Source organism: Pinus tabuliformis, chromosome 4_2, assembly GCF_031772625.1.
Source record: "Pinus tabuliformis cultivar Carrire ecotype Pingquan chromosome 4_2, CPIR1, whole genome shotgun sequence".
NCBI lineage: Eukaryota > Viridiplantae > Streptophyta > Pinopsida > Pinales > Pinaceae > Pinus > Pinus tabuliformis.
This window is the reverse complement of record NC_142304.1, coordinates 689,704,522-689,715,389: the sequence shown is the minus strand read 5'-3', so window position 1 is coordinate 689,715,389 and position 10,868 is coordinate 689,704,522. Positions and strand designations below refer to the sequence as shown.

Sequence of the window (10,868 nt, the reverse complement as noted above, 5' to 3'; positions counted from 1 at the left end):
GTTAAAAGTTCATGTAATAAAGTTAATAAAGGCAAAATAAGACCAAGGTCATAGGACATGTTGTAGCACAATCTAGCCTAGCTAAAAGGTTAAAGATTTTAAAATAAATTTTCAACACAAGATTAAATTTGCAAAGTCTGGTGGCAATTGTCAATTTTTGTTGACAACTCTGCAAAGGGAAGACATTTTGGATTTTCTTGAAAATATATTTTTATGGGAGCCATTTAAGAACAAGCATCATATTTCTATAATTTTCTTTTGATGAAAACGATTTTTTGGCCAAAAATAGGTTTTTCATAAACCCTAATTGTCGCTCTTGGTTTCTATATAGAGAGGCACTTTATTTTAATTAAATAAAAAGGAGGCTCAAGGCCTAGTTCATGCCATGCATATGGCCATCAATTAAAATTACAGACCACCAAGAAGGAGTCCACCAAAGTGGGTTGAAAGTTACATTACACATTAATATCTTGGAGAAGTGATGGTGTATATTCATGCCATTGATATCATTTCGGAAATTGAGTTTGATAAGAGTGATGAGAATTTGGCTACGGGATATCATGGTTGTCATGTTGTAGTTTTTGAAAGGATAGATGGAAAAGATCCACATTCTCAAAGAGAGCTTGAAATAGGAGAAGGCCTGGTACCTAAACATCCTGAACATCGGTATAAGATAGAATGTCATAGCCATGAGCCTGAGTTTGATTATTTGAAGAGCTTGGAGATAGAGGAGAAAATAAATAAGATCACGTGGTATGCATCAGCAAATGGTGCCCTGTTTCTCCTCTCTACAAATTATAAAACCATAAAACTATGGAAGGTTCAGGACAAGAAGATTAGAAGAGTATGTGAAATGAATACAGGCCCTTCAACATGCTTGGAAAATGGAAGTTTAGTCGGAAATATTCCTGGAGCAACTCCAAGGACAATTCCTGCTTCTAATGGCATTCCTTCACTCTTATTTCCCATGGTAGCTACCAGTGACATGACACCCATGGCCAAATGTTGTAGGGTGTACAGTCATACTCATGATTATCACATAAACTCGTTTTCAATCAATAGTGATGATGAAACTTAAATATCGGCAAATGATCTGAGAATAAATTTATGGAACTTGGAAATAAGTAATCAATGATTCAATATTGTTGATGTTAAGCCTGCCAACATGGAGGAACTTACAGAGGTGATAACTTTAGTAGAATTCCATCCTAGTCATTGAACATCTTTTCTTATAGCAGCTCAAAGGGCACTATTCGACTTATTGACATGCAGAAATCAGTTTTATGTGGTAGACATTCAAAACTATTTGAGAAGCAGAAATCACATAAACAGAAAACGCAAGCATCTCCACACCATGAATTTCAGGAATATGGAGCAAAATTTTAAAAATCCGCGATCTGGGTTTTTTGCGTAATACCCCCAATTGACTTTTTTGAGGAATTTTCCAAAAATTTGGATTGGTTTAAGAGATATCGCCATTTCCTCAGGAAGTATATGCCCAACATTGGTAAAACGTCTGCAACAAATTAACTTTTGTTTCTAAATTAACTAGATGGATGGCCAAATTTTTTAACTTCAAATTAAAGAAATCTGGATGACATCACAGTATAAGTTTGTAGATCCCAATATTCAAGTGGCTACACTCACTCATCATATATATATATATATATATATGTGTGTGTGTGTGTGTGTGTGTGTGTGTGTGTGTATGTATGTATTGAGTTGCCTTCCATGCTTGAGAAGGTAAATTGAATTCAGTGGGAAATTAAAAAAAACACCATGTGAATGTCAACCTCTCAGCAATGCGTGGCACATGTTTCATGTTTATGCAACAAATCAGTGTTATAAGAGAAGTTTCTTAGCCAGAATACTTAACTATGAATATGACATTCCAATTGCATAGCGCTTGAAGAACTTAATTGCTTAAGGAAATCGACGGCTCACATTATTCCTCGTCTGAGTTAAAACAATCCCGCTGGCACAAAATGCACAGAGGATAAAAAAAGGAGTGATCCCATAAGGCAGTTTTCCAAAACCATCATTCACAGGATCTACGGTCATCATTTGTTACGACAACACTGTTATCACTTTTTGGAAACTGCCCAAGTGCCCCCATAAGTTGTTGATGGTTTTGCTTAGCGATGTGTGTAGAGGACAAACCTTGGGTCCCACTTAACTTCCACGACTAGCTCCCCTAACTAAACTTGGGGTTAGAGGGGGGGTGGAGCCCCCCCTTTGTTGCACCAACTGCGCAACAAGGGGGTTTGAGGGGGGCGGTTAGCCACCCTCTACGGGGTCCGAGGCAGCGCCTCGGGGGGAAAAAAATTGGACCCTATATTAGGTGGGCGAACCTACCTATGGTTTTGTGCATGGTTTTCGCACATGGTTTTGGGCGCGATGGTTTTCGATCCATTGTATTGGATGCTTCGGCATGTATATATATATATATATATATATGTATTGTAACATTGAAAGGAACATAATGAAAAATCAATCTGGTAGTCCCGGTTTTGGGATCCAGGGGAAAATCTATGTGTATATTTGTTTTATGTGTTATGCTCTCACTATTGTTTATTTTTTGTGTTTTATAATTCGTATGTAGGTAACTTATGTATGAGGTTAAAACCTACATTTGGTATCAGAGTTGTTTTGGCTTCAAGGGGACACCTTTGTTGCTGAGGGGTTTCGCTTGGGCCTCTGGTAGACCTTGTTCAGTGGGAGATCTGTGGGATCGATTCAGGTGGTGAAAGAAGATGGCGAGTAGTGGAAAGATAGAGATCAAGAAATTTAATGGTCAGAGTTTTGAGTTATGGAAACTCAAGATGGAGGATCTGTTGGTAGATAAATATCAATGGATCACGGTAGATCCGAGTACTAAACCAAAGGGAGTGTCCGATGAAGAATGGAAGAAGTTGGATCAGAAGGTAAAGAGCACAATACGATTGTGTGTCTCAGATTCAGTATTGTTGAATGTATCAGGGGAAGCTACGGCTAAGGATTTGTGGGACAAGTTAGGGACTTTGTACCAATCTAAGTCTCTGGTGAATAAATTGTTCCTACGGAAAAAGTTGTATAACCTGAGGATGAAAGATGGAGACTCAATGACAGAGCATCTGAACGCATTTAATACTGTGGTAAGTCAATTATTATCTGTTGATATTAAAACTTCGTATGAATATAAGTGCATTATTTTATTGTGTTCTCTACCAGATTCGTGGGATAGTCTGGTTATTGCAATAGGTAGCAATGCAACTGCCTTGTAGTTTGATGAAATAGTCTCATCCCTACTAACGGAGGAGATGAGATGGAAAAATATGGAGAGCTAGAATGGTGATGCCTTGTCTATAAGAGGAAGGTCCCAGAACATAAAAAAAAATAATTCATTGAGTGGGAGATCTAAATCTAGAGGGAGATCTAAATCTCCAGAAAAACCTGTAAAGGTGTGCTGGAAATGCGAAAAGGAAGAGCCTTACAAAAGGGACTGTAAATCTAAAGCTCCTGACAAAGGAAAGGGATCTGATGATGCTCCTTCTGCAGAGGCGAAAACCACCTCAGATGAAGGTGGGGATGTGTACTTGGCTTCTTCAAGTACACGTGTAGATCATGAGGCATGGTTGATTGACTCAGGTGCATCCTTTCACTTCACTCCCCATAGACAGTGGTTCTGCGAGTATGAGAAATATGATGATGGTGATGTCTTCTTGGGGGATGACAGGAAGGATAAAATCATTGATCGTGGAAAAGTTAAGTTGAATTTGCAAGGTGGAAGGATTAGAACACTTCCAGGTGCTCTGCATATTCCTGAATTGGCCAGAAATCTAATTTTTGTAAGCAAGTTGGATGATGCAAGTGTAAAAACAGTGTTTGAGAAGGATACTTGCAAGATGGTTCGGGGAGCACTAGTATTGATGCGGGGAGTTTGGATTGGAACTCTGTACAAGCTACAAGGTAGCACTATTATTGATGGGTGAAAAAGTTTTGTGGTTCATGAAAGTGGAGCAGAAAATCTAGTGGTCTCTGGATAAAAGATCATGCTATGGCATCAAAGGCTTGGACATATTGGAGAGAAGGGCCTTTGAATACTTCATGGTAAAGGTATGGTAGAAGGTATGACTAATATCTCTCTGGATTTTGATTTCTGTGAAAATTGTGTATATGGGAAGCAGAATCAGGTGAGTTTCCCCTCTAGTGGTAAGAGGGCGAAACAGATATTAGAGTTTGTGCACAGTGATGTGTTTGGACTTGTGAAGGTTCCATCACTGGGTAAGTTTGTGTACTATGTATCATTTATAGATGACTTCTCAAGGAATACATGGATATATTTCCTTAAGAAGAAATCTGAAGTCTTTGACAAGTTTATAAAATTTAAGGCTCTAGTGGAAAACCAGACAGAGAAGAAGATAAAGGTGTTGAGGACAGATAACGGTGGAGAGTTTTGCAAGAAGGAATTTGAAGAATTCTGTAAGAAGTGTGGTATAGCACGGCAAAAGACTACTCCATACACACCTGAGCAAAATGGAGTTGCAGAAAGAATGAACAAGACGTTGATGGAAAGGGAAAGAAGCATGCTCAGTGGTGCCAGGTTAGGACATGAATTCTGGGCAGAGGCGGTGGAGACTGCATGTTACCTGGTCAACAGATCACCTTCATCAGCGTTGGAGGATAAGACTCCAAAAGAGGTATGAACTGGTAAGAAACCCTCTCTTTCACATTTGAGGGTATTTGGATGTGATGCATATGTACATGTTCCAAAGGAGAAAATAACAAAGTTGGATAGTGAATCTAAAAAGTGCATCTTTATTGGGTATAAGGATGGTTTAAAAGGTTATAAACTTTGGAACCCAGTAACAAGGAAGGTTGTGTATAGCCGAGGTGTGGTGTTTAGAGAGGTGAAAGATGTTATTAAACATGAAGTCCAACCAAAGGAACCTGAGTAGATAGAGTTTGAGCTAAAGGAGGAAGAATCAGACTCTACAACAGAAAAGGAATCAAAAGATGAACATCCACAAACTCCGGTTGTGAGAAGATCAATTCGAGAAAGAAGGCAGCCAGAAAGGTGTAGTCCATCTGCTTTCTGTTCAAATTTTTCTTTATCTATTACTGATGATGATCTTAGAACTGTGAAGGAAGCAGTAGATTCAGAAGATGGAAAACTCTGGAAAGAGGTCATGGTTGATGAAATGGCATATTTGCACAAAAATGAGGTTTGGGGTCTGGTGGAGTTGTCGGCTGGAAGGAAACCTATTGGCAGCAAATGGGTGTTCAAGAAGAAGACAAATGCAGAAGGAAAGGTGGAGAAATACAAAGCTCGGTTCGTAGAAAAAGGTTATTCCCAGAGGTCAAGAATTTATTTTGGTGATATTTTTTCTCCTGTTGCCAAGGTAGGTTCTATTAGATTACTTTTATTTGTTGTTGTTGCTTTTGATTTGAGGTAGAACAGATGGGTGTGAAGACAACATTTCTTCATGAGGATCTGGAAGAAGAGATCTACATGAAGCAACCTGAAGGCTTTGCGGTGAAGGGTAAGAAAGAACTAGTATGCAAGTTATAAAAGTCTCTGTATGGGTTAAAACAGTCACCAAGGATGTGGTATCAGAAATTTGATACATTTATACGGGGACTTGGCTTCACCAGAAGAAAAGCAGATCAATGTGTGTATTTTAAATTAATTGATGATTGTGTTATTTATCTGGTCTTGTATGTGGATGATATGTTGTTGGTTGGAAATGACAAAGAAATTATCCATGATTTGAAGACCCAATTGTCCTCCAAATTCGACATGAAAGATCTTGGTGCTGCAAACTATATTTTGGGCATGGAAATTAAAAGAGATCGGGCAAAGAGGAAGCTCTAGTTAAACCAGAGGAAGTGTGTCGAGACAATACTACAAAGGTTTAATATGCAGGATAGTAAACTAATGAAGGTTCCTATTCCTGTAGGTGTAAAGTTATCTGTTGAACAGTGTCCCAAGACACAAGAAGAGGAAGAGGACATGTCCCGTGTTCCATTTGCAGGTGCAGTCAGTAGCCTGATGTATGCGATGGTCTGTACTAGACCAGACATTGCACATGCAGTGGGAGTATTGAGCAGGTTTATGTCAAAACCAGGGAAGGAGCATTGGACAGCGGTGAAGCGGGTTTTCAGGTATTTGCGTGGCACTAGTGATTATGGTTTGTGCTACCAAGGAAGATCAGGATTGGACAAAGTTTTGGATATTCGTGGCTTTGTTGATGCAGACTGGGCTGGAGATCTGGATCAGAGAAGATCTACAATTGGGTATGTGTTTAACCTATTTGGAGGTGCAGTTAGTTGGATGAGTAAGAAACAATCTGTAGTGGAACTATCAAATACAACGGCTAGAAATACATGGCAGCCACTCATGTAAGCAAGGAAGCAGTTTGGTTGCAAAGACTGTACAAGGAGCTATAAGGATAAACTGTGACAGCCAAAGTGCAATTTTCTTGGCAAAGAACCTTGCTTACCATTCAAAGGCAAATCATATTGATGTTCAGTATCACTTTGTGAGGGATATGATAGAAGACAAAAAGTTGTTGCTGGTAAAGGTGGAAACTTTGAAGAATACTGCAGATGCATTGACAAAATCTGTGAGCTTTGAGAATTTCTCTTGGTGTAGAGAAACAATGGGCATTGCAGGGCTGGATAAATGACTAAGCTCTCCTATGGAAATAAAACAACAAGTGGGAGAATGTTGGGTTGTGTTATATTCTTTCCACGACTAGCTCCCCTAGCTAAACCAAGGGGCTATAGGGGGGGTGTAGCCCCCCCTTTGTTGCGCCGATTGTGCCGTAGGGGGGTTTTAGGGGGGGCGGCTCTACGGGGTCTAGGGCAGCGCCCCGGGGAAATTAAATTTTGGACCCTATATTAGGTGGGCGGACCTACCTATGGTTTTGTGCATGGTTTTCGCACATGGTTTTGGGCGAGATGGTTTTCGGTCCATGGTATTGGATGCTTCGCCATATATATATATATATATATATATATATATATATATATATATATATATATATATATATATATATATATATATATATATATATGTATTGTAACATTGAAAGGAACATAATGAAAAATCAATCTGGTAGTCCTGGTTTTGGGATCCAGGGGAAAATCTCTATGTATATTTGTTTTATGTGTTATGCTCTCGCTATTGTTCATTTTCTGTGCTTTATAATTCGTATGCAGGTGATTTCTGTACGAGGTTAAAACCTACAAATGTCAACCTCTCAGCAATGTGTGGCACATGTTGCATGTTTATGCAGCAAATCAGCGTTGTAAGAGAAGTTTCTCATCCAGAATACTTAACTATGAATATGACATTCCAATTGCATAGCGCTTGAAGAAAACTTAATTGCTTAAGGAAATCGACGGCTCACATTATTCCTCATCCAAGTTAAAACAAACCCGCTGGCACAAAATGCATAGAGGATAAAAAATGGAGTGATCCCGTAAGGCAGTTTTCCAAAACCATCATTCATAGGATCTACAGTCATCATTTGTTACGACAGCACTACTATCACTTTCTGGAAACTACCCAAGTGCCCCCGTAAGCTGTTTATGGTTTTTCTTAGCGATGTGTGCAGAGGACAAACCTTGGGTCCCACTTAACTTCCTCTCTGGCAAAGTCAATTACATGCTTGTGTTATTGAGTTCATAAAGTTAAAAAGGGGCTCGTTGTTGATTTTTGGTAGCATCGGATGTGCTCTAGCCTTGAAATTTGGAGGAGAGGCTAAGGCACATGAGAACTCCAAGACCCAAAAATAGTTTTGAGAAATTCCACCCGGATGAGGAGTTATTAAAATAATTAATATTTTTAATGGGTTCCTAAGTCTAAATTTAGGAAAATAAAAATATTAATGGGTATTAATAAAGATAAGGGTGAGAAGCTTCTAAGAGACGAGGATCAAGTCTGTTTTAATCTTAACCGTTGATTAGGGACTTAATCACAGTCGTTGATTCGCCAACAAGAAAAGTATAAGAGAAGACTTGAGTATCATTTGGAAAGACACCGGCAGATACTTAGTATCTCAAGGAAAATCAATTCTCAAGTAGAGGAGATCGATTTCGGAGGGAGAGTTGCAGGGTGGAGGAAGAGGAGGGCATCAGCAATAGGCAGTGACAGAGGAGGAGGTGACGAAGAGACAATAGGAGACAACGCAGAGAGAGACACAGTACAAAGCGGAGACGCAGATCCTAGCAGGCTGACGTAGAGGGACGTAGAGCCACTCAGAGCCACGCTGGGCCACGTAGAGTGATGCAGGGGTGACGCAAAAGTGGGAGCGGGGTCTCCAAAGTGTCAGAAGGTCTCAAAGGGAAAGTCTCAGGTGTTTTCTTTCAGTTTCTCTGTAAAATCATTCCTTGTAAAAGCAATTGCTACTGAAGATTAATAAAGTCCTCATATGTTGCACCGGTTTTCCCACATTAGGTTTTTCCATGGACAATTGTCCGAAAATAACTGTGTTGATGTGATTGGTTCTTGTGCATGTATTTTTTTTCTCTAGGTAATTGTGTGATAACTACAGTAGAATTTATTTTAATATTTACTGAAGGGATTTCGTAAATAACATATTGTGAATAATAAGTAGGTGAAATAAATCAGTTGCTACAGTAGTAGAATTTCAATTTAGAAATTTTCACATGGTATCATAGCAGAGATCTGGCAACAGGAGAGGAAAATCGATTATGCGTCAAGAGCATGATGCAGATGCATCCACTCAAGGGGACTCGCGCAGATTTCCAGAAGAATGCACAAGGGACATAAATTACAATTATTCTATGTTATCTTCCATATTGGAAGAAGAAGTCGCTTTCTTAGCAAGCTCTGCCTCCTCAGAGGTTTGGTATATAGACAATGGAGCTTCCTGGCATATGACAGGAATCGACGATTTTTTTTTCAGATTATCAGGAAGAAAGAATGAATTTTTAGAGCACCATGGGAAATAAGGCAAAGTGTACTCCAATAGGAAGAGGCACTATATTTTTTCAAACTGAAGCAGGAGAGTGACTTCGAGCAACCAATGTGTTGCATGTGCCAGGATTGGGGATGAACGTACTTTCCGTATCTCAACTTTAGAACAAGGGCTATGACATTTTCTTCATTAAGGAGAAAGTATATGTCAAACAACCGAGTTGGAAAAATAAGGCCCATATTGGAATCAGAAGTAACAAGTTGCAGCTAGAATCACCAATGGCACTGATAGGCAGTAATGGAGACAAAGAATTGAATGAACTGTGGCATAGGAGGATGGGACACTTACACCATGGGGCTCTAAGAATTCTCAGGAAAACGGTATCAGGAGTTCCAGAACTAAGTACTGAATGAGATGATGTATGCAGAGGGTGCGCTCTGGCAAGTATGCCAAAGCAGCGTTTTTCAAAAGTAACAATAGGGCTAAGAGTGTGCTACGATTGATACACTCAGACATCTATAAACCGATGTCCACAAAAGCTCTTAGTGGTGCTGAATACTTCATCACCTTCATCGATGACCATTCCAAGAAGACTTGGATCTACTTTCTGAAAACCAAGGATGAGGTTTTCGGTCGATTCAAAGAGTTCAAGGCTTTAGTGGAGAATCTGACGGGAAAGAAGATAAAAGTGTTGTGCTCAGAAAATGGTGGAGAGTATGTTGACAAGGACTTCACCAATTTTTGCGCTAAGGAAGGCATCAAAAGAGGGTGGATAGCTCCCTACAATCTAGAGCAGAATGGAGTAGCAGAAAGGAAAAACAGGACTATTGTGGACGCACCTAGGGCAATGTTGTACAATCAGGATATAGCTAAATTCCTGTGGGCAGAAGCATGTAGCACAACAGTTTATGTCCAAAACAGGACTCCTCACAAGGCATTGGGCAAAATCACTCCAGAGAAGTTCTTCACTGGGAATACACCTGAAGTCGGTCATTTCAAGATATTTGGGAGTTTAGCATATTGTCGTATACTCGAAGAGAAGAGAAAGAAATTAGATCAAACTGTTGAGAAATGATATCTTGTGGGATATAGCGAGAATGCTAAGGCATATAGAGTCTATATTATAGGGAGTAGGAAGGTAGTAGTTCGGTGAAATGTAAAGTTCATGGAGGATAGAGCTTTCAGGAAATCTCGTGAAATGCCTTCCGAGGAGCAGTGAAAGACGAGTCGTTGGTCAAACCACTTCAACCAGCGGAAACTAATACCAGAAATTCTTCTAAAGACAAAGCTTCAGAACAGGAGGAATCTCAGGAAGCTGAAGTGATGATAGATGTGCCTACTACCAGTGGAAGAATGATCTGAGAACTCTGACAGATTCTACGGGATACAGAAGACTTCATTGGTGCACCCAGGAATAGTAAAAGGGAGCAAAGAGAGCAAGACAGATACCAGGCCTTAGTAGCTCAGGTTGGGGAACGTTATAGTTTTCAAGAGGTCGTTCAACATCAAGTATGGGTGGATGTTATGGTGGAGGAATACAACTCTATAATGGTCAATGATGTATGGGAAGTGGCACCTAGGTCTCAGGGCAGATCAGTGGTAGGTTCGAGATGGATCTACAAGGTCAAATATGTTGCAGACGGCAGTGTGGAGAAATACAAAGCCAGATTTGTGGCTAAGGGGTATGCTTAGAAGGAATGGATAGACAACGAAGAAACCTCCGCCCTAGTAGCCAGGTATACTTCTATTAGAACTGTGATATCTCTTGCAGCACAAATAGGGTGGGATATTCATCATATGGATGTTAAGACGACATTCTTGAACGGGGTAATAGAAGAGGAAGTATGCATTGAACAGTCAGAATTTTTTGAGACATGTGAGAAGAAATATCATGTATGCATATTAAAGAAAGCCTTGTATGGACTTAAACATTCACCTAGG

General features: G+C 39.7%; 1 pseudogene; it reads left to right on the top strand.

The window, feature by feature from the left end:
• Positions 1–481: 481 nt before the first annotated feature.
• On the top strand, positions 482–1,386 carry LOC149171335 (serine/threonine protein phosphatase 2A 55 kDa regulatory subunit B alpha isoform pseudogene; annotated as a pseudogene).
• Positions 1,387–10,868: the final 9,482 nt, after the last annotated feature.